This window comes from Rutidosis leptorrhynchoides, chromosome 2, assembly GCF_046630445.1.
Source record: "Rutidosis leptorrhynchoides isolate AG116_Rl617_1_P2 chromosome 2, CSIRO_AGI_Rlap_v1, whole genome shotgun sequence".
In the NCBI taxonomy this organism is placed as follows: Eukaryota; Viridiplantae; Streptophyta; class Magnoliopsida; order Asterales; family Asteraceae; genus Rutidosis; species Rutidosis leptorrhynchoides.
Genome location: NC_092334.1, coordinates 585,859,788 through 585,883,740, shown reverse-complemented (window position 1 = coordinate 585,883,740; position 23,953 = coordinate 585,859,788). Strand labels below are relative to the sequence as shown.

The 23,953-nt window shown below is 34.4% G+C and overlaps 1 non-coding gene and 1 pseudogene across 1 annotated transcript; one reads left to right on the top strand and one right to left on the bottom strand.

Moving 5' to 3' along the window:
* LOC139889883 (calmodulin calcium-dependent NAD kinase-like) overlaps positions 1-23,672 on the bottom strand; it is a 91,314-nt pseudogene extending 67,642 nt beyond the window's left edge.
* On the top strand, positions 11,756-11,862 carry LOC139895291 (small nucleolar RNA R71). Its single transcript, XR_011775749.1, has one exon. It is a non-coding gene; the product is annotated as a small nucleolar RNA R71 (small nucleolar RNA).
* Positions 23,673-23,953: the final 281 nt, after the last annotated feature.

The window sequence follows — 23,953 nt, the reverse complement described above, 5'->3', positions numbered from 1 at the left end:
ACATCTATCACACAATATCAAACATGTAAAGAGATTAATATATCACATAATATATACATGTTAATAATATATAGTTTCCAACAAAAATGTTAAGCAATCATTTTTAAAGAAAACACGGTCGAAGTCCAGACTCACTAATGCATCCTAACAAACTCGATAAGACACACTAATGCAAATTTTCTGATTCTCTAAGACCAACGCTCTCATACCAACTGAAATGTCCCGTTCTTATTGATTAAAAACGTTCCATATTAATTGATTTCGTTGCGAGGTTTTGACCTCTATATGAGACGTTTTTCAAAGACTGCATTCATTTTAAAACAAACCATAACCTTTATTTCATCAATAAAGATTTAAAAAGCTTTACGTAGATTATCAAATAATGATAATCTAAAATATCCTGTTTACACACGACCATTACATAATGGTTTACAATACAAATATGTTACAACAAAATAAGTTTCTTGAATGCAGTTTTTACACAATATCATACAAGCATGGACTCCAAATCTCGTCCTTATTTAAGTATGTGACAGCGGAAGCTCTTAATAATCACCTGAGAATAAACATGCTTAAAACGTCAACAAAAATGTTGGTGAGTTATAGGTTTAACCTATATATATCAAATCATAATAATAGACCACAAGATTTCATATTTCAATACACATCCCATACATAGAGATAAAAGTCATTCATATGGTGAACACCTGGTAACCGACATTAACAAGATGCATATATAAGAATATCCCCATCATTCCGGGACACCCTTCGGATATGATATAAATTTCGAAGTACTAAAGCATCCGGTACTTTGGATGGGGTTTGTTAGGCCCAATAGATCTATCTTTATGATTCGCGTCAATTAGGGTGTCTGTTCCCTAATTCTTAGATTACCAGACTTAATAAAAAGGGGCATATTCGATTTCGATAATTCAACCATAGAATGTAGTTTCACGTACTTGTGTCTATTTTGTAAATCATTTATAAAACCTGCATGTATTCTCATCCCAAAAATATTAGATTTTAAAAGTGGGACTATAACTCACTTTCACAGATTTTTTACTTCGTCGGGAAGTAAGACTTGGCCACTGGTTGATTCACGAACCTATAACAATATATACATATATATCAAAGTATGTTCAAAATATATTTACAACACTTTTAATATATTTTGATGTTTTAAGTTTATTAAGTCAGCTGTCCTCGTTAGTAACCTACAACTAGTTGTCCACAGTTAGATGTACAGAAATAAATCGATAAATATTATCTTGAATCAATCCACGACCCAGTGTATACGTATCTCAGTATTGATCACAACTCAAACTATATATATTTTGGAATCAACCTCAACCCTGTATAGCTAACTCCAGCATTCACATATAGAGTGTCTATGGTTGTTCCGAAATATATATAGATGTGTCGACATGATAGGTCAAAACATTGTATACGTGTCTATGGTATCTCAAGATTACATAATATACAATACAAGTTGATTAAGTTATGGTTGAAATAGATTTGTTACCAATTTTCACGTAGCTAAAATGAGAAAAATTATCCAATCTTGTTTTACCCATAACTTCTTCATTTTAAATCCGTTTTGAGTGAATCAAATTGCTATGGTTTCATATTGAACTCTATTTTATGAATCTAAACAGAAAAAGTATAGGTTTATAGTCGGAAAAATAAGTTACAAGTCGTTTTTGTAAAGGTAGTCATTTCAGTCGAAAGAACGACGTCTAGATGACCATTTTAGAAAACATACTTCCACTTTGAGTTTAACCATAATTTTTGGATATAGTTTCATGTTCATAATAAAAATCATTTTCTCAGAATAACAACTTTTAAATCAAAGTTTATCATAGTTTTTAATTAACTAACCCAAAACAGCCCGCGGTGTTACTACGACGGCGTAAATCCGGTTTTACAGTGTTTTTCGTGTTTCCAGGTTTAAAATCATTAAGTTAGCATATAATATAGATATAGAACATGTGTTTAGTTTATTTTAAAAGTCAAGTTAGAAGGATTAACTTTTGTTTGCGAACAAGTTTAGAATTAACTAAACTATGTTCTAGTGATTACAAGTTTAAACCTTCGAATAAGATAGATTTATATGTATGAATCGAATGATGTTATGAACATCATTACTACCTTAAGTTCCTTGGATAAACCTACTGGAAAAGAGAAAAATGGATCTAGCTTCAACGGATCCTTGGATGGCTCGAGGTTCTTGAAGCAGAATCATGACACGAAAACAAGTTCAAGTAAGATCATCACTTGAAATAAGATTGTTATAGTTATAGAAATTGAACCAAAGTTTGAATATGATTATTACCTTGTATTTGAATGATAACCTACTGTAAGAAACAAAAATTTCTTGAGGTTGGATGATCACCTTACAAGATTGGAAGTGAGCTAGCAAACTTGAAAGTATTCTTGATTTTATGTAACTAGAACTTGTAGAATATATGAAGAACACTTAGAACTTGAAGATAGAACTTGAGAGAGATCAATTAGATGAAGAAAATTGAAGAATGAAAGTGTTTGTAGGTGTTTTTGGTCGTTGGTGTATGGATTAGATATAAAGGATATGTAATTTTGTTTTCATGTAAATAAGTCATGAATGATTACTCATATTTTTGTAATTTTATGAGATATTTCTTGCTAGTTGCCAAATGATGGTTCCCACATGTGTTAGGTGACTCACATGGGCTGCTAAGAGCTGATCATTGGAGTGTATATACCAATAGTACATACATCTAAAAGCTGTGTATTGTACGAGTACGAATACGGGTGCATACGAGTAGAATTGTTGATGAAACTGAACGAGGATGTAATTGTAAGCATTTTTGTTAAGTAGAAGTATTTTGATAAGTGTATTGAAGTCTTTCAAAAGTGTATAAATACATATTAAAACACTACATGTGTATACATTTTAACTGACTCGTTAAGTCATCGTTAGTCGTTACATGTAAGTGTTGTTTTTAAACCTTTAGGTTAACGATCTTGTTAAATGTTGTTAACCCAATGTTTATAATATCAAATGAGATTTTAAATTATTATATTATCATGATATTATCATGTATGAATATCTCTTAATATGATATATATACATTAAATGTCTTTACAACGATAATCGTTACATATATGTCTCGTTTAAAAATCATTAAGTTAGTAGTCTTGTTTTTACATATGTAGTTAATTGTTAATATACTTAATGATATGTTTACTTATCATAGTATCATGTTAACTATATATATATCCATATATATGTCATCATATAGTTTTTTTTACAAGTTTTAACGTTCGTGAATCACCGGTCAACTTGAGTGGTCAATTGTCTATATGAAACATATTTCAATTAATCAAGTCTTAACAAGTTTGATTGCTTAACATGTTAGAAACATTTAATCATGTAAATATCAATCTCAATTAATATATATAAACATGGAAAAGTTCGGGTCACTACATCATGCTTCACCAATCTCAATACCGGATGAAGTCAGCGGACTCCGAAAGTCATGCTTCACCGATATAACACCTCGCTCATGATGAAGTCAGCGGACCCCGAAAGTCATGCTCCACCAATCACGTACTACCATGATGAAGTCAGCGGACCCCGAAGGTCATGCTTCATCAATCAACGCCCTTTTGGCCTCGAACAACGAGTAGCGTAACGTCGCGCTCTGCTACGCCATAGTGAATCCTAATGGATACCACTAACCATTCACACACTCGAGCAAGAACCACCTATATCAAACATAGGCACAAAACAATAATTCTCTAGAAGAGAATCCGACACACACCTCCTTTAACCGAAGGATTTCACCTTGCTCACCAAACACATCCATTATCTCTCAACGAGATTTACCACATTACCACCTCGGTGATAATTCAAATTCAAACCATAAGTACAATTTATCCGAAATTGTAATCTACCACAAATCGACCAAAACCAGGTCTCGACAACATTTTCCGGATCTACCAAAAGCATCATCCGAAATCTCACACTAAAACTTCCTCGTGTGGGAGTGTAACTCCCCCACTTTTAACTACGTTCCAATGTCACAACTCGAACAACCGTACACTGCTACCAAAGGTAGACTTTACCAATAATTGGGTTCACACGACCCATCACCACAGCTTGCTCCAACCGAGAGCACACGAAGGATTTAAATCAATCCTCAAACACTTCGAACGAAAAGTGTACTACAATTACACAAACCACACTCTCGCAATCATCCAATTGCTCTAGTTTGTCAATTTCCACCTAGTCACTCATGTACCTAAGGGTTTCACTTCGGTACCCTAAGTACAATGTAACCGCAACACAATCGGAGTTGAACACCACGCTAGTAGGTATAAAAGAGGCACCTAATGTCGTGTCATATAAACTCCATTACCAACATACATCGAGATTCAAAACACTCGATTTCAAGGGTTTCAACCACCCGACGAACCTCATAGTTCATCAACTTCCACATACAAGCGAACACGCGCTTAACAATCGAACACCAAAACCCTTTCCATGGCTTGGTAGAAACATTTCCCAATTACTAAGGAATGCTTGGTTACACCAAGTCTTACGCCCTTCGTCCAAAAACATTCATTACCATAGGGTACTTCCATTAGGAACGTCACCGTTAACAATAACATGCACAACACAATGCAATAACAAATCCGAACTTAAACGCCACATAAATAAATATTCAAATGACATATTTATTAAAATGAAACGTACCTCAACGTCTCCTTGCGGCATTCGCCGCCAACTCGGGACAATCCGGCTTGCGATGCCCCTCCTTATGACAATAGTAGCACATCCCGTCATCACTTCTCGGCATTGTGCACTCCCACAACTTGTGGCCCCTAATACCACAATTGAAACATCTAGGTGCACGAGAATCCACCGTGCCTTTTCCCACATTACCCGTACTCGCACTTGCACCCTTATTTTTCTTACCCGGGGCGCCGTACGAATCAACCCTCCTCTTACTTGAAGGTTCACACATCTTTGATCGCGTATACGACTCGAAACCTCTAGCCAAGTTGAATAATTCCGCAAACGATTTCGCTTGACCCCGACTAATTTTACTTTTCAAGTCATCATTCATGGTCCGATAGAAATCCCCCATTAACAAACGATCATTCCCCAAATACTCTAGGCAAAAACGAGCCTTCGCCATAAAGGTCGTCTTGAGAGTATTCAAATCCATAGATCCTTGCCGCAAATTTCGCAACTCATTACGCAATTCCCACAAATCGGCCGAAGTCCGGAACTCCTCGAAGAATTCCTCCTTAAACTCGTTCCACGATAAGGCCATAAACGTTTCGCCACCGACAAGATCGATCTTACCATCCAACCAATCCCTTGCCCTGCCCCGCAACAGACTAGTAGCGAGTCTCGTCTTTTTCTCGGGAGGGCAATCAATAGTACGAAAACACCCTTCGACATCCGAAATCCAAGTTGTGCTTACCAAAGGATCCGGTTTCCCGTCATACATCGGGGGTTTAGTGCTCATGAAGCTCTTAAGACAACGCTCCATTTCACTACTACCCCGAAATTCGGAATACTTCCTATCCATTTCTTCTCGAAACGCACTCATTTGCTCCGCAACGGCGACCGCAACTCTAGAGTTAAACTCCTTGATGATGTAGCGTGAGGGTACGAAATAGTATTATTTTTAATACAAAATACTACAAAATATGACACAAGTTTTATTAATTTACGGATGGGATATACCTAAACCTTGCTACAACACTATAGGCAGTGTACCTAATCGTAGAGTAGTGTAGTTTTTAGTAAGTCCGGTTCGTTCCACAGGGAGCTGGTGATACTTACTATATTTTTAACTATATTTATACAAAATATATATAATTATATAAGTAGTAATATTATTATAAAAGGGGGGTTTTACCGTTTAATGACCGGTTTGTCGATTCTATATTTTAAGCGTAAAGATAAATGACGATAATTAAAGTGCGTAAAATAATGACAATAAATAAAATGACAGTAAATAAAATTGCGAGTAATAAAATGACAGTAAATAAAGATACGATGAGAAATATAATAAAAGAATTATGCTTATTTAAACTTCCGTAATCATGATGTTTGACGTGTTGATTTTAATTTATTACCATGGGTTAATTGTCCTTTGTCCTGGTTTATTTGATACGTCTATCTGGTTTTTGTCCATAATAGTCCATCGGTCATAAATATAAAGTGCGAGTATCCTCGTCAAATTACCCTTATACCCGAAGTCAAATATTCCAACTGATTAAGGATTTAAACTGTGACGCAGCTATCACTTCTGTCAACAATTACACCAGTTATCACTGTATGTAATCCACCCCTGTTTTAATTAGTTTATGAATATTAATTCATCCACTTGATCAGAATGAATAATCAATTACCCAACCCAATTGATTAATTAAATGATTATAACAGATTCCATATGAACGTCACTAAATAGGACAACCATAATCATTATTAATTATTAGGTTAATTAATTTGAAGATAGGTTCGACAGACTCCAATGAGTTGTCACTCAATTAGACAATACCCCCCATCTATTAATAGTCAATAGTTCAATTTCCACAAGTGTCGGTCTTTTGCCCAAACCTTAATTATGGTCCAAAGTTCAATAACCCCTTCTTAATATTTTAGCCCAACATCACGATTACTTCGGCTCAAATAAGCATAATAATAACTTAGTTACGATACATTAATTTAAAAAGGAAGAACATAGCTTACAGTGGTGATTAATCGCGTAGCGTTACACGGGCAGAGTTTCGACTTTTAAAACCCGTAAAATATTTCTTACAATAACCCAATTATTATTAAACTTAAATTAAACTTAATATTATAAATATAAATATATATATTCTTACAGAGGGAAAGAAAGAAAAATGAAGTGAAGGTGTATTTTTTCATTACTCCGTGAATTCCATTTTATAGGCAATTGGTGATTTGAAATTTTCACTTATGACCCCTTAACTATGCTCAATTAACAACTTTTTATTATTTATTATTATTCTTATTATAAATTATTTAAATATTATATTATATTCTTGAGCATAGTTGACTTGTAATTTTAGCTCCGTTGCGTCGAGCGTTGATAGTTGGCTCGGGTACCGGTTCCGGATTTTCGAACGTCCTTTCGTATAATTTAATATCTTGTACTTTGCATTTTGTAACTTGTACTCTTGTCATTTTTAGACGTTTCTCATCAATAAATTGAACCTTTTGAATTGTATCTTGTACATTTGAGCTTTTTGGACGTTTTGGTCTTTCAAATCTTCGTTTTTGTCTTTAAATCTTCATTTTCGAGCGATTTGCGTCTTTCGTCTTCGCACTTATTTATTTAACTATTACTACTAAAAATAAGGAAATTACATTTAAAAACTTTACATATTGGAACGATATTGCTACTAAATATATGTTCATTTGGAGCACTATCAAATATCCCCACACTTGAACGTTGCTTGTCCTCAAGCAATACAGAACTTGAAATAAAAACATACATGAATCACTTTTTTATTCATCACACTTTGTACATCAGTGATTTTGATATGGTGGTATAAACAATGATAGTAACGATAGAACCATGGTTAAAGGTGGGTGTGTCATCCATAGTTGCCTCGGGTTTAGGTCAACGACACTTGCAATCAAATAGCCGATTTACTTTCGGTTTCCAAAGCAAAGTGCACATTTGAAAGGTGGTTTACAGTCCCACATGACTATGAAAATGTAGATCCTTAAGGAAATTGGATCTTTATGAAAACATTTGATCTTTTTGAAAATTTAATCTAGCTTTTACCCTAGATAAGTTTTCCGGAATAACCCTTCACCGGTGTTTGCAAAATATTTTTTTGTGGGTTGTGTGGGTTTCAGATTTGAAAATTTTTGCTCAACACTTGTGGTTTTGTGTTACCCACTTGCTAACCTTGTATTAGGAAAGCAACACGTCCAGTTTACTTGTCCCGTATATTACCTTTCGGCAAACTACCGTCCGGTTGTAAAGGAAAGCGATGAACAAGAAACTGTTAAGGCAATGTCTAATGACAAGCATATGATTATGGTCTTAAAACGTGTCGGATGCTAGTACTATCCTTTGTAGGAGCAATAGTAAAGATCATCCTATGATTTTTCGGTCTGGCACAAGGTCCTGTCTCCGACCATGCTATGCAACCACCGTTCTTACGGTTGACACCCGATTTGGTTCAGGTGACCTAATGAATTTCAATGAATTCTCAGGATTTTACGTTCAATGGTAATGAACGTATTGAAATTAGGTTTTCAGAAAACAAATCGGTTTTATTTTTGATCAAAATATTTTCTCGTTCAAGCTCGAGTTTAGATATCATTGAATTCCATGAGTTTGTAATTCTCAATCTTTAAGGTCAATCTCAAGGATTGAGTAATATCAGTCTTAAAAGCTGATTTTTAATCTTTAAGGAGATTATCCTTTTCTGGGGATCTGATTCATTAGTCTTATCAAGCTAATTTGCACGGTGCCTCCCCATTGTACGAGATAAATCCTTCTCATGGTTAGGATAAATCTGACCACCTGGTGACCCTGTTTGATGCTGAGGTCCGTGGATTTCCTGCTGATTTTAGAGATGACTTTTCTAGATTTTTCGTCAACCTACAGCTGGTCTGGACGACAACTTCTTGACCTAAATCAAGAAGCGTGTGTCTTTTTCGGAAGACTTTACTTCCTTTTAAATGATGGAATTGATTCATCGTGTAGATCCATCTCTTCTTTTCTTTCATCGGGTAAAACAGTTAATTATCGTCCAAAACAAAAGTATTTTCAATTGTTTGCACAAAAATATGATATATGTTTTGAATAACTTGGTAAAAATTTCCCACACTTGGCTTTTATTATCCTTTCTTTGCCTTTTTCTCCTCTATTCCATTCTTAAATGAATTCTAACATTTTGGTTATTTCTCAATTTATGTCCTTTCCGAGGTAACGATAATTTCGGCTCAATGACCTAGTTTTCATCGTTCATAAATATATAAACATGATTTTGATTTCATTTAGTTGAAAATTTTTCAAATTTTCGCAAAATTTGGCAAATAAACCAAGTGTAAACCCGAGAGAATTTATAACCCTTCCCCACACTTAAGATCATGCAATGCCCTCATTTGCATGAAATCAGACTCTAATTATAAATTCACGAGGGTGATTAGTATAGAAAAGTGATTAAAAATACCGAGTTTGCAAACATGTTGTTGTCATATCACATTTGATATTTTGCGTCTTGTCGTCAAAATTAGAAGCTTTTGCTGAACTTAATGACATTCTTTGAAAGTGCGCTGTTTTACCCTGTTTTGTACATAACATAAAATACAAACATATATATACATATTTTTAAAGTTTGATATATTATCCCACGTTTAAAAATTTATAAAATATAATATATATATATATATATATATATATATATATTTTTTTACATACTTTAGATCAATAAAATTAAAAAAATAATGATAACAAAATTTATCGCCCCGTCCTTGGGTAAAGCAATTTCGGTTCAACGACCTAGTCTTCAACTTACGACGAATTTTAGAAATCAATTTTTTAAACTTAATGAAATAAAGTAAATTTTGTTTTTAAAATCACACAAAACTTAAATTTAAAAGGCATATTAATTAAAACCTAAAAAATAAAAATTCAGAATGGTGGGAGAAAACTAGTTCTTTAGTGTCTGCTAGTGGAAAAGACCAATCGGATTCCATTCTCGGAACTACACGAGAACAGAACAATTAACTCTAGACAGCATTTTCTTTTTAGAACATTTAAATCTCCCCACACTTAGGTAGCTGTGGTGTCAAAATTGTGATTAACTTCATCGTCAATTTCTCTTGGTCCATAATCAACTTGCATATCCGTGACTTTTTCTTTAAGCCATTGGTCGGATTCCTGTGTAATATCCACAATTTCAACTAGTTTCTCCTTTTCTTTAGGTGATAGATTGGATACTAACCGGTTACATAACTTAACGTTCCCCTTGGTTCTAGCATCGCGAATCCGTTTAATAAGTTTCTTCATTGAACTATTAATAACGGGGTCATTTAATTTCGTATCAACAACGGGGTTCTTTGTTATCAGGTCATCATTAGGTGTTACTTCATTTTCCCCACACTTAGGCGTTTTATTATTATTAAGCACTACCGTTGGAGTTGGTAAAACAACATGGTTGTTACCAATCGTTTTTGCTGGTTCAATGGTTTTGGTTGGTGGAGATTTAGACTTTCGAATCATAAAGGTGATCGATTTGTTACCACTACTAAGTGTCATTCTTCCATTTCCTACATCAAATAACGCCCTGGTGGACGCAAAGAATGGTCGACCTAAAATTAGAGGAACGTTTGGGTCCTCTTCTATGTCAATGACAATAAATTCGACTAGAAAGGTTAAATTGCCTACTTGAACGGGTAGGTTGTCAGCAATTCCAACTGGGTGCTTAATGGTTTGATCAAAGAGTCGAACACTCATATCCGTTGGACTTAACTCACCTACTCCTAATCTCTTATATAAGGAAAGAGGCATAACACTTACACTTGCACCTAAATCTGCTAGTGCATCATACATGACACAATCACTAAGTAGACAAGGAACAATAAATTCACCCGGATCACCTACCCTAGGTGGAGGTTTTGGTGAAACTGTCTTCACCGGGTTTATATTTACGGCTTTTGTTTCTTGCACTTTCTTATTCTTTTTCTTCTTCTTCTTTCCAGAGGTATCACAATCTTTATTACCTATCACTTGCTCATACTCAACTCCTTTTCTTGGAAACGGGATGGGTGGTTTGTATGGTGCCACCACTGGCTTTACATACTCGGGTGGTGGTGGTGTAACTTCTTCATTGTTACTCTCATCTAAAACCTTCCCATCTTCTGGTGCTGGTTTTTCAGAATTCGTTGAAACCATATTAACATTCTCATTCCGAGGATTTACTTCAGTATTACTCGGTAGCTTTCCTTGTTCCCTCTCACTCATCATGCTAGCAAGAGTACCTACGTGTTTTTCTAGATTCAAAATGGAAGCTTGTTGAGTTCTTAATGACTGATCAAATCTCTCGTTCGTTTGGGTTTGAGTTAAATTGTGTTTGAGATTCAACTAGCTTGAATACCACGTCTTCCATATTTGACTTTTTCTCTTCGGTTTGTTGTTGTGGTTTATATAAGCCAGGTCTTTGTTGATTGAAAGTGTTGTTTTGAGTTGGTTGGTTATTCGGACCTTGTTGGTTATACCAGTTATTTTCGGGTCCTTTTGGATTGTAAAGAATGTTTTGATTTCGATTGAAGTTTAGCTTTGGCGGTTGATAGTTATTTTGATAATTATTTCCAGGCCTTTGGTTCATATAGGAAACATTCTCTCGTTGTTCCAATGTTGGTTCAATGTGACAATCTTTCAATAAGTGTGGTCCACCGCATTGCTCACAACTAATTCGTATTGCGTGAATATCTTTATTCATCTTTTCCATTCGTCTTTCGAAAGCATCTATTTTTGCGGAAACGGAATCAAAGTCATGGCTAGAATCGGCTCTAGCCGCTTTAGATGATTTAACGATATCTTTTTCTTGGTGCCACTCATGAGAGTGGGAGGCTGTATTATCAATAATTTTGTAAGCTTCAGTTGCGGTTTTCTTCATAATGGAACCACCAGCTGTTATGTCGATGTCTTTTCTTGTAGCAACGTTGACACCTTGGTAGAATATTTGTACTATTTGATAAGTGTCTAAACCGTGTTGAGGACATCCTCTCAACATCCTTCCGAATCTTGTCCACGCCTCATATAATGTTTCATTTGGCTTTTGTGTGAACGTAACAATTTCTCCTTGAAGTCTCACGGCTTTAGATGCCGGAAAGAATCTTTTAAGAAATTTCTCAACTAAAACATCCCATGTGTCAATCGCCCCTTCAGGTAACGATTCTAACCAATCTTTGGCTTCTCCCTTTAAAGTCCAGGGAAATAACATGAGATAGATCTGTTCATCCTCAACTTCTCGAATTTTGAATAGTGTACAGATCTTATTAAACGTACGAAGATGTTCGTTTGGATCTTCCTTCGGCGCACCACTATATTGGCACTGATTAGTTACCATGTGTAGGATTTGTCCTTTGATTTCATAATCTGGCGCATTAATGTCTGGCTTAATAATGGCGTGACCTTGGCCCGTGCGTTTAGCTCTCATTCGATCTTCCATACTTAGAGGTTCCGTTACTTCCATAATTGAATTCGTTGAATACGAATCACTAGAGGACTCTGATTTAACGGTTTGTGGTTCAGGATCTTGGAATTGTCCTTGAATATCCTCCAGTTTCTTAGTTGTGAAATCGGGTTCAAAAGATGGATTGTCGGAAATTTGAATTGGAGTATTTGTTCGACTGGATGATGATTCTAAAGAAAAATCAACGGCGACAATATTTGCTAAATGTCTTGATCGAGTTACAGGTGGTGAACGTATGAAAGGTGGTGAACGTTTTACTCGGTGCATTCACTGAATATCCTATTAGTTTTTAAAAGGAAAGAAAAATTATATAAGTTATCCAATTAATAGACTTTTCTGATTTTGCCCACGTTTCGAATAGCCAAAAGATGCAGCAGAGGGGCAGGATTCGTTTGGTCTCAATATAATTGAGTACTGTTTGGCTCCAATAACCCGGTCCACGTACAAATCCAACTATTACTACGAACCAGAAAATTTTGATGTCTATCAATTTAACCACTTAAAATAAATTTTCGTAATTTTAAAAAATTTAGATAAGAAGTAGAATAAAAATCTTATCCTGAAACTAGAATAGCGAGAAATAAGAAAGAAAAAAAAAACGCGTCGAAAAATAAAAGGTCGAAAAATAGGCGTCGAAAAATAAAAATAAGAAAGTAGCGCGAAAAACGGCGTCGCAAAATTCTAAAGCACATAAATCTTAGTCTAAGGAATAAGCACTTAAGGGATTTTACGGCAAACCTAAAAATTCTAGAAATAAAAATAACAATGGCAAAACTAAACTTAATACTAAAAATTGTAACTAGAGTCTAAAAATCTAAAGGTAATAAAAAAAAACTTTTTTTTTTAATTTTTTTTTATATATTTCGTTTTTTAAGGATTTTAAAATTTTTTTTTTTAAAAAAAAAATTTATTTTTTATATAAATTTTTTTTAAAACTTTTTTTTTTTAAAAATTTTTTTTAAAAAAAAACGATTTTTTTTTACAATTTTTTTTTTTTTTTTTTTTTTTTTTTAAAAAACGAAATTTTTTTTTTCTTAAAAAAAAACGATTTTTTTTTTTTTTAAAAAACGATTTTTTTTTACAAATTAATAATTTTTTTATAATTATAATTTTTTTTTCAAAACTTTTTTTTTAATTCATTTACTATTCATGAATAGTAAATGAAAATAAATTAATTAATTTACTATTCACATGAAAGCGACATGATAGAAATTATTAATTATAAGTTACATAATATACCCCTGAAGTATTTAATAAATACGACTTTTTAAAACTTTACGTATCAATTCTAAAATATTATTATATTATTATATTCTATTTCAATATTATTATATTATTATATTCTATTTCAATATTATTATATTATTATATTTTATTTCAATATTATTATAATTAAAAATATAGCGTTTTAGCGCTCCCCGGCAGCGGCGCCAAAAACTTGATGTGGTAGCGTGAGGGTACGAAATAGTATTATTTTTAATACAAAATACTACAAAATATGACACAAGTTTTATTAATTTACGGATGGGATATACCTAAACCTTGCTACAACACTATAGGCAGTGTACCTAATCGTAGAGTAGTGTAGTTTTTAGTAAGTCCGGTTCGTTCCACAGGGAGCTGGTGATACTTACTATATTTTTAACTATATTTATACAAAATATATATAATTATATAAGTAGTAATATTATTATAAAAGGGGGGTTTTACCGTTTAATGACCGGTTTGTCGATTCTATATTTTAAGCGTAAAGATAAATGACGATAATTAAAGTGCGTAAAATAATGACAATAAATAAAATGACAGTAAATAAAATTGCGAGTAATAAAATGACAGTAAATAAAGATACGATGAGAAATATAATAAAAGAATTATGCTTATTTAAACTTCCGTAATCATGATGTTTGACGTGTTGATTTTAATTTATTACCATGGGTTAATTGTCCTTTGTCCTGGTTTATTTGATACGTCTATCTGGTTTTTGTCCATAATAGTCCATCGGTCATAAATATAAAGTGCGAGTATCCTCGTCAAATTACCCTTATACCCGAAGTCAAATATTCCAACTGATTAAGGATTTAAACTGTGACGCAGCTATCACTTCTGTCAACAATTACACCAGTTATCACTGTATGTAATCCACCCCTGTTTTAATTAGTTTATGAATATTAATTCATCCACTTGATCAGAATGAATAATCAATTACCCAACCCAATTGATTAATTAAATGATTATAACAGATTCCATATGAACGTCACTAAATAGGACAACCATAATCATTATTAATTATTAGGTTAATTAATTTGAAGATAGGTTCGACAGACTCCAATGAGTTGTCACTCAATTAGACAATACCCCCCATCTATTAATAGTCAATAGTTCAATTTCCACAAGTGTCGGTCTTTTGCCCAAACCTTAATTATGGTCCAAAGTTCAATAACCCCTTCTTAATATTTTAGCCCAACATCACGATTACTTCGGCTCAAATAAGCATAATAATAACTTAGTTACGATACATTAATTTAAAAAGGAAGAACATAGCTTACAGTGGTGATTAATCGCGTAGCGTTACACGGGCAGAGTTTCGACTTTTAAAACCCGTAAAATATTTCTTACAATAACCCAATTATTATTAAACTTAAATTAAACTTAATATTATAAATATAAATATATATATTCTTACAGAGGGAAAGAAAGAAAAATGAAGTGAAGGTGTATTTTTTCATTACTCCGTGAATTCCATTTTATAGGCAATTGGTGATTTGAAATTTTCACTTATGACCCCTTAACTATGCTCAATTAACAACTTTTTATTATTTATTATTATTCTTATTATAAATTATTTAAATATTATATTATATTCTTGAGCATAGTTGACTTGTAATTTTAGCTCCGTTGCGTCGAGCGTTGATAGTTGGCTCGGGTACCGGTTCCGGATTTTCGAACGTCCTTTCGTATAATTTAATATCTTGTACTTTGCATTTTGTAACTTGTACTCTTGTCATTTTTAGACGTTTCTCATCAATAAATTGAACCTTTTGAATTGTATCTTGTACATTTGAGCTTTTTGGACGTTTTGGTCTTTCAAATCTTCGTTTTTGTCTTTAAATCTTCATTTTCGAGCGATTTGCGTCTTTCGTCTTCGCACTTATTTATTTAACTATTACTACTAAAAATAAGGAAATTACATTTAAAAACTTTACATATTGGAACGATATTGCTACTAAATATATGTTCATTTGGAGCACTATCACTCCTCATCATTCGTCTCGATCTCGTTTCGCGTCGTCATTCTAAAGAATGCAAAACGATTAGTCCACGAACGTATAAAACAACACGCATAACACCGCCCCATCTTGCTCAACACTCGTCGTACATCACTTGTTAAACACGATTTGCACCCGTAATAAGGTTTGCAAGTCCTTATTACGCACACACATCGTATCCCCTCGTTAGTACAACGACCATCTTGCTCGATGATATTCGCAACGCAACATAAACATAAACATAACACAATCGTATATTAATAATATCCAAGTATTAATATACACGTTAGTCCACCTATCAATTAAGGCACTAACCAAATTCTCATTCCGACCCGTAATCCTACAAGTCCCGCAACAAATAAGCACACACAAAAGTCTAAGTCTAGGCACCTATCTCAAGTCACCTAAATCCCTTAGACCATGCTCTGATACCACTTGTAACGACCCAACCCGTTAACCATCCGAAAACGTGCCACAAATTTTTTTTCTTCTTGAAACAGTTGATCTGGACGGCGTCCAAAAGCTTGGGCGGCGTCCAGCTCTTAAGACTGGGACGGCGTCCAGACATCTGGGACGGCGTCCAGATGTACTAAAACATTCTGATCAGTTTTTCTAACTCACGCGGGCGAAAACCCGCTTCCCGACACTTTTAAACCAAAACACTTTCACAATATATTACAATAGTGTAAACTAAGAGTTTTTCACAATAAAAACCGAGTTTTACGACACCGAGCCCACATCGACCCAAAATACCATAAGTGACTATTCCGACCCATTAGTTTATACAAAAACATAGACCGAGCATGGGATTGGGGACACGCTACCCAATCCTAATCAAATCCAAAAGCAAGTCTTCTAAAGCAACTACGCAAGTCCACTAGTCCCCGCGCTTACCCGAGCCACCGCATCCGTGCAATCTATAAAAATGTAAACAACGAGAGGGTAAGCTAGCGCTTAGTGAATGAGAATATACTACATACATATATATGCATAAAATGAAATGCGCATCGCTAACACACAAATACGAGCCACATACCGCAATCCAAGCATAACTAAGCAATGTTATACCTAACGTACCACCAAGTCAAACCGCAAGATTAGTTACAACAATATAAGTAAATACGCGTACATAAATGGGTAACCAAACTACAAGGTTAACCCCTTAACCTCATTCATACGAACATTGGCCGAACAACCCGAGCCTTAGTGAATTCGCACAACCCGAAATTCACTTCTCTACCAATTCAACAACCGAGGTTGGCCGAACTACCCGAGCCTTAATGAATTCGCACAACCCGAAATCCATCACCTCATAAAAAGGATGACCGAACAACCCGAGTCATCATGAATCCGCACTACCCGAGATTCACTTCCCAAATACCAAAACCCACGGTCACGGGATTATAAAATCCACCACATCGGGGTTATCCACATCACAACAATATCAACCCTTCGCCATTGGGGTTATAACATCCACATCACAACCACGTGTGATCACGTACACTCAAAATGTGTACCACGTCAAAGGTGGTCAACCAAAACGCACAACCGTGCCAATTGGACTCGTACACAAGTCCATCAATCCACCTATATGTGAAGTGAGCTCTATAGCCGAGAATCACTTCACCCGACCCGCACCCATCCTACACATACATATGCATAAAGGATATTAACACTCACCTAGTCGTCTTGATGAATACTTCCAAGTAAACCGCAACGCGCCAAATGGAAAGTACCTATTCCATTATCACAAACACAACAACACAATTAGGATTGACTTACAAACCAACCCAATTGACACCTAGTGCAAATTCGACCCATTTGCACTTCCAAGCACGAAACGCGCCCCAAACTAACCAATAATCACTAACACGAGTGAAAATGGTCCTAACACGCCAATTAAACCCGAACACAAGTGTTAAACACGTGTCATACCCATTTTGACACCAAAACCCTAATTTTGACCCATTTCAAAATTAGTTAGCCAAACTCACCCAAAAGAGTTTCAACACTTCCATAATCACTAAACCTAGTGATTAAACTCAAGATCAAACCCTAATCAAGGCTAAAACGTCAACCAACCCAAAACCCGCCAAGTGACAAGATTAACAAGTCACCATGAACCTACTTCATCATCTAAAAGGATTTCACAACAATCTAGCTCAAAACCCTAACTTGAACATCAAAACTAACAAATGAAACTCGGAGTTTGAGCTTACCAATACCACCACAACGTAGCTAGGAGCGAGATGAACAACTTTAGAACCCGAGCTTTTGCGAGAATCCGACTCATTCTTCTCCAAATCCACCTTTCTCTCTCTAGAACTTCTCCTCTCTCTCTAAATAATGTTGGGAGTGTTTGTGAGGATGACATATGATCCACAAATGACCAAGGAACCAGCCTTGAAGGCTCCAAACTGGCATCTAAGTGATTTTACCATTTTACCCCTTTTAAAATAATTAAAACAGCTGGCTCGACAGACCGTTTGGACGGCGTCCCAAAATTTAGACGGCGTCCCACCTTTTGTTGCTGGACGGCGTCCCTCCTATCTGGACGGCGTCCCACCTTTTGTTGCTGGACGGCGTCCCTCCTATCTGGACGGCGTCCCGACCTACAGCAAAATCAGAAACAAAAACAGGGTGTTACAATATTATTATTATTAATCTTATTATTATTAATCTTATTATTTTTATTAGTAATATTATTAGTATTATACATAAAATACTACGACGAGGTTATGTCCAAACGATTTCAAAACAAGTTTACGAGCAAGCTAGAGTTAAGGAAATTATGGGTTATTGCTAAGGAGGTTATGGGTAATGTTCGGGGGTATATTTGTGAATCAAACCTAGTGTTTATCATCTCTGTTACGTCTACGTACTTTTCTACAATATTAAATCTCAATATTGATACGTTGAGATCTATGGTTATTCGATACTCTGAGTTTCGATCGTATTACGATGAACGACTTTATATGCTGATAAGGTGAGTTTCATTTGCTCCCTTTTTAATTGCTTTTACAATATATATTTTTAGGCTGAGAATACATGCACTTTATTTTAAACACAATGGACACAAGTACATACTAAATTCTATACTGAGTTTGAACCGAAAATCCCTTAGCTTTGGTAACTAGTAACTGCCGGTTATAAGAACTGGTGGGCGCGAGTAGTAGTATATGGATCCATAGGGCTTGACATCCCCGTCTGTTCCAGGTTTAGAAATCCTAGCCTGAACTATTAAACAGACGTATGCTATTTGAGTTTAGTACACGTTGGTTTGCGTGTATTGTACATGTTGGTTGCATGTATGTTAAAACAGGGGTACTTATTATAACGTTAAAGTTTAGTTACCAGGGTACTCAATCTTGTAGAATATTTTGATAAACGTTTCTGGATGAAACAACTGAAATCTTGTGATCCACCTTTATATACAGATTATACGAAACATTAAAACTATGAACTCACCAACCTTTGTGTTGACACTTGTTAGCATGTTTATTCTCAAGTTTCCTAGAAGTCTTCCGCTGTTTGCTTAGATGTTAAACAAGCTATGTGCATGGAGTCTTACATGACATATTTTTCAAGGAGACGTTGCATTCACCAAATCATCACCATGTATCTTATTTTGACTGCATTGTCAACAGAAATACTGTTGTAAACTATTATTTATGGTGATTGTCTATATGTAGAAATCATCAGATGTCGAAAACCTTTGATTTAAATATTCATTTCTGGTGTGCCTTTTCAAAAGAATGCAATGTTTACAAAATGTATCATATAGAGGTCAAATACCTCGCAATAAAATCAATGAATGACGTGTTCGTCCATATGAATTTGGAGCGATTGTCACAGTACTAATGATATGTTCTTGGTTTATGGTGGTTTGGAAGAAGAGTTAAGTATTAAGTTTTATACTGATTCTAGTTTCCAAACTGATCAAGATGATTCTCGATCCAGTCACGTTGTTTCTTTGTCATGATAGGCAAGACAGTTGATTGGAAGAGCTCTAGGCAGAGCACTATTGAACAATCTACAACAAAAGCAGAATACATTGTTGACTGAGAAGCTGCTCAGAAAGCTGTCTGGATAAGGAAGTTTGTTGTTATACTCAGAGTAGTACACAACATTTAATCTTCTATAATATGTACTGTGATAGTTCGAGTGTTAATATACTTTCGAAAGAATCACATATACATAAAAGTATCTGGCACATTCTTCAAAAGTTTGACTACATTCATTAAGTCATTAAGAGGAATGATATTAGTATTCTTAAAGGTTCATACAAATGATAATGTGGCTGACCCGTTCATGAAGCCCATGATGCAGAACAAGCATGATGATCATTCTAGTAATACTAGACTTCGTTATGCCGCTGATCTTTTTCATTTGTAATTTAGTATTTGGATATTTTTAGAACATTAAGCAGTTTTATATTAATGAATTGATATATAGTTGGTATGATCGTTTTTATTTATATCACTGTGTTCTATATTAGCATGTTTAATCCATGAATAATTGTTGATTATTCAAAATCTCCATAATCGGTCATGTTATGGGAATAACATGAATTAAGATTAATGTGAAATTTTGGTTATATTCATTGATGATGAATAGTTAACTTGTTGAGACCAAAATTCATATGTATTCATTGATGATGAATATTGGAATGACCCAACCATGAGATGTCACTACATGGATCGTAGTCAGTAGTGAATCTTTTAGTGATTATGTTTTTGTGTCCTTAGACTTGAGATGCACGCCCGTCTTGATGAGTGTAGCATTGTATTTTTATATGGTTAAACGCTGTCCTGAATAAGGCTGTTATAAAGGCCATTATTGGGTATAATGTAAAGCTCGTGATAGACACGTGTATGCAATATAGGATTTGTTCCTCTAAAATGTTTGGAGTTAGATACTTTTTGAGCTCCTCGATGAATGAATAAGATATTTGTGTGGCCGCACCCAGATGTAATTAAGATGATACTTAATTAATTTGGTGATCTAATTCAGTTCTAAGATCGAGAAACAAAATTGTTAAACAAATGAGAATGACCGATGATCCGTATCTCAAGTTTAACTAAAGTATCTGAAACAAAAGGACGAATGACATTTAACACTTAGCATAAACAGTTTCGAGAAACTACCCTCACGTGAATTTAGGGACAATGACGTGTTACTAGACGCTTACCATTGTTTGTATAGTTACTTAGTGTTGTGCCATGCACAAGTGGGAGTCTGAAGGATTAATGTGCAAGGTACAACATATAACTATATGGCCAAATTCATTTGAGCCTTCGGGGTCACACACATATACACCGAGATGTCAAATAATATATATATATGATGTATATATATTACTCAAGTAACAAAATAGTAAATCGAAATTAATTCATTTACTATTCATATGAATAGTAAATGAATCGAAATTAATTAATTTACTATTCACATGAAAGCGACATGGTAGAAATTATTAATTATAAGTTACATAACATACCTCTGAAGTATTTGAGAAATACGACTTTATGATATATATTCGTTCTAATTTGGATTCACGGATTTTTCAAAAAGGTTCACGGGTGTTTTGAAAAAATATCTTTATATATCGCACCAAATTAATTCATATCGTATTCTTTCAGAAAACTAAAACACATATTACATATTTTGATTTCATAATATTAACCAAAGGTTGATTAATATTACTTGGGTTTGGACTAGCATCCATTGACGGTCGTTTGAAGTGTAGTGTGGACTATCCAAAGAGACGGTCATACTTTTGATCGTAAGTTTCTCTCCGTCTCATCAATTCTCCAAGAAAGGTATATCGTTAACTCCTCTTTTGTTTTATATTCATGACAATTATTATGGTGTAAATGGATCATTGGGAAAGATTAATCGTGTGTATGTTTCATTAAATAAGTGAAAATTTGATCTTGTTAAATTTTGTTCATAAAATAATAAAAGATTATTATTTTAACTATCCGCTGCGTTAATCTGTTTTGGTAAAAGTACACACGATTTTCCATCAGAAATTATGTTGGTTAATTAAATTTTAATTAATCTAAGTATAATATAAGTACCTGATTATTCATAAGATCAGCTTGTTAACAAATGATATAGTGTTTATTGATTGATTTGTGCAATACATATGAGAGGCTTTATATAGCCATAAACCCTAGCATACATAACGGACTCACAAGCCACTTGGGCCTAACTCTAAACATACTCTAACACTCCCCAGCAGTCCGAACGGTAAAATCACGAAAGTTCGGACTGGAAGGTAATGCTAAATACAAAATAAACAAATAAAAATAACTTTTTTTTTCTTGTTTGATGCATCAAATAGACAAATATCCGCGGATTTGATTGCATATTGCTTGACTGCGTATTCCTTTTCCGTAGCGTTTTTTTTTCTTTCACGCCGTGGCTTGCTTTGCCTAAGGATTGAGCAGGACTTGGGCATAGAACTTTTGTCGACGGTAATAGTCATCTTCAACGCTGCAAAAGAGAGTTTTTTTTTTTTTTTTTTTTTGTATTCCTCTTTTTTTTCGGGGTTTGGAACCTAGTCAAGATAGGCGGCTCATCCCCACGCCGATTATTGAAAGAGGTAATCAAAGATCAAATACACTAATAGGGAAAAAAAAAAAAATCGTAAAATAGGCCAATGGGGCTTTGCTTCATTGGTAACCATGCTTGCATGGTTTTCGAGGAGACCCGGGTTCGAGTCTCACCAGGGGGTTTTCCCCACCTGCCCGTTTGGATGGTGACGGTTTCCTCCTGGAAAGTGCGATGCGATGCGATCTAACCACTAACCGTGCGATGAAAACTAACATGCCTTTCAAAAAAAAAAAAAAATCGTAAAATAGGAAAACAAGGGGGAAAACGAGTGAGGGTGCGGCAAAAAGTATTGTTTATTTTATTGGTTTTTAATATACAGAGAAGAAATTAGAGAAGATAATTAAAAGCAAAAGAAAAACTTAAATGGTGAACAAGAAAGGATTTAGGTGGCATTCACCGGAAGCAGCAAGAAAATAAATAAATACATAGATAGAACGTGACGGCGATTTATGATTGGTTCACAAGAAAAAAGAAAAAGGTTTAATCGATGGTGTTTTTATGTTTGCCGACTACGACTAGGAAAACACATAAGAATAAATAAACGATAACTAATAGCTAGATGTTAAGTTGGATCCCTCCGAATCATCAACAACTAATCGATGACCGGAGGATAAGAAACTTAGAGAGGAAAAACCTAGCCTGATACCATGTTAACAAATGATATAGTGTTTATTGATTGATTTGTGCAATACATATGAGAGGCTTTATATAGCCATAAACACTAGCATACCCACAAGCCACTTGGGCCTAACTCTAAACATACTCTAACACAGCTAGGGTCCAATGAAATGCAAAGTATCCAAGAATGCATCTTTCAAGCTCTTGAACAAGCTTTTCACATAGTGATTCGGCTTCTGGTTCACTAGAAAAATACTCATACACGCTTTCTTCCAGCCCTTTCGAGTTTTTCACATATTCAGATGCCAATTTGCTTAATTCTGGACACTTATCTCCGTTCTCAAATCCAAACGGTCTTGCTGCACATTTTATTTTTTATTTATATTTATATTTATATTTTATTTATTATATAGTGTGTTCATTACAAATACACGTAAGTACATAATATTGTTATTGTTTGTAGCTATATAATACACATAAAAAGCATATTCTACAACACTATATATATCTATCAATTTCTAATTTAAATTTCTTTATAAAATAACATTACTATTAATAAATTGTATAGCACATTAGCATACTAAATTTAGAAATAGGAACATATATACTTTTAAAATTAGTGGTTTTTTCCAAAGTAAATAGTCATTCTTTAGAAGAAAATTACATAGTATCAATCGAATTGTATATTATCGTTATTGATATCAACCGTTATACATTTACCTAACACCAACTTGCAAAATACTCCATAACATGTGAATTTAAAGTCAAACCAAGTAACATGAACTTACCAACATAATGAGAAAACTTTTCAAGCCTTTCAACATGGCCCGATGCGGTAACATCCAGCCGTGGAACAACAACGTTGTCAACCTTTAGTGATTCTGAGTTTTCGATGAACTCGGCAGTATTTGCCACAGACGACATATGTGTTGGAAAATCGTGTGTACTTTTACCAAAACAGATTAACGCAGCGGATAGTTAAAATAATAATCTTTTATTATTTTATGAACAAAATTTAACAAGATTAAATTTTCACTTATTTAAATTAAACATGCACATGATTAACGATCCCAAAAATCCAGTTACACCATAATAATTGTCAAGAATATAAATCATAAGATGAGTAAACGATATACCTTTCTTGAAGAAACTGATTGAAGGAGAGAAACCTTTCTTGAAGAACCTGATTGAAGGAGAGAAACCTA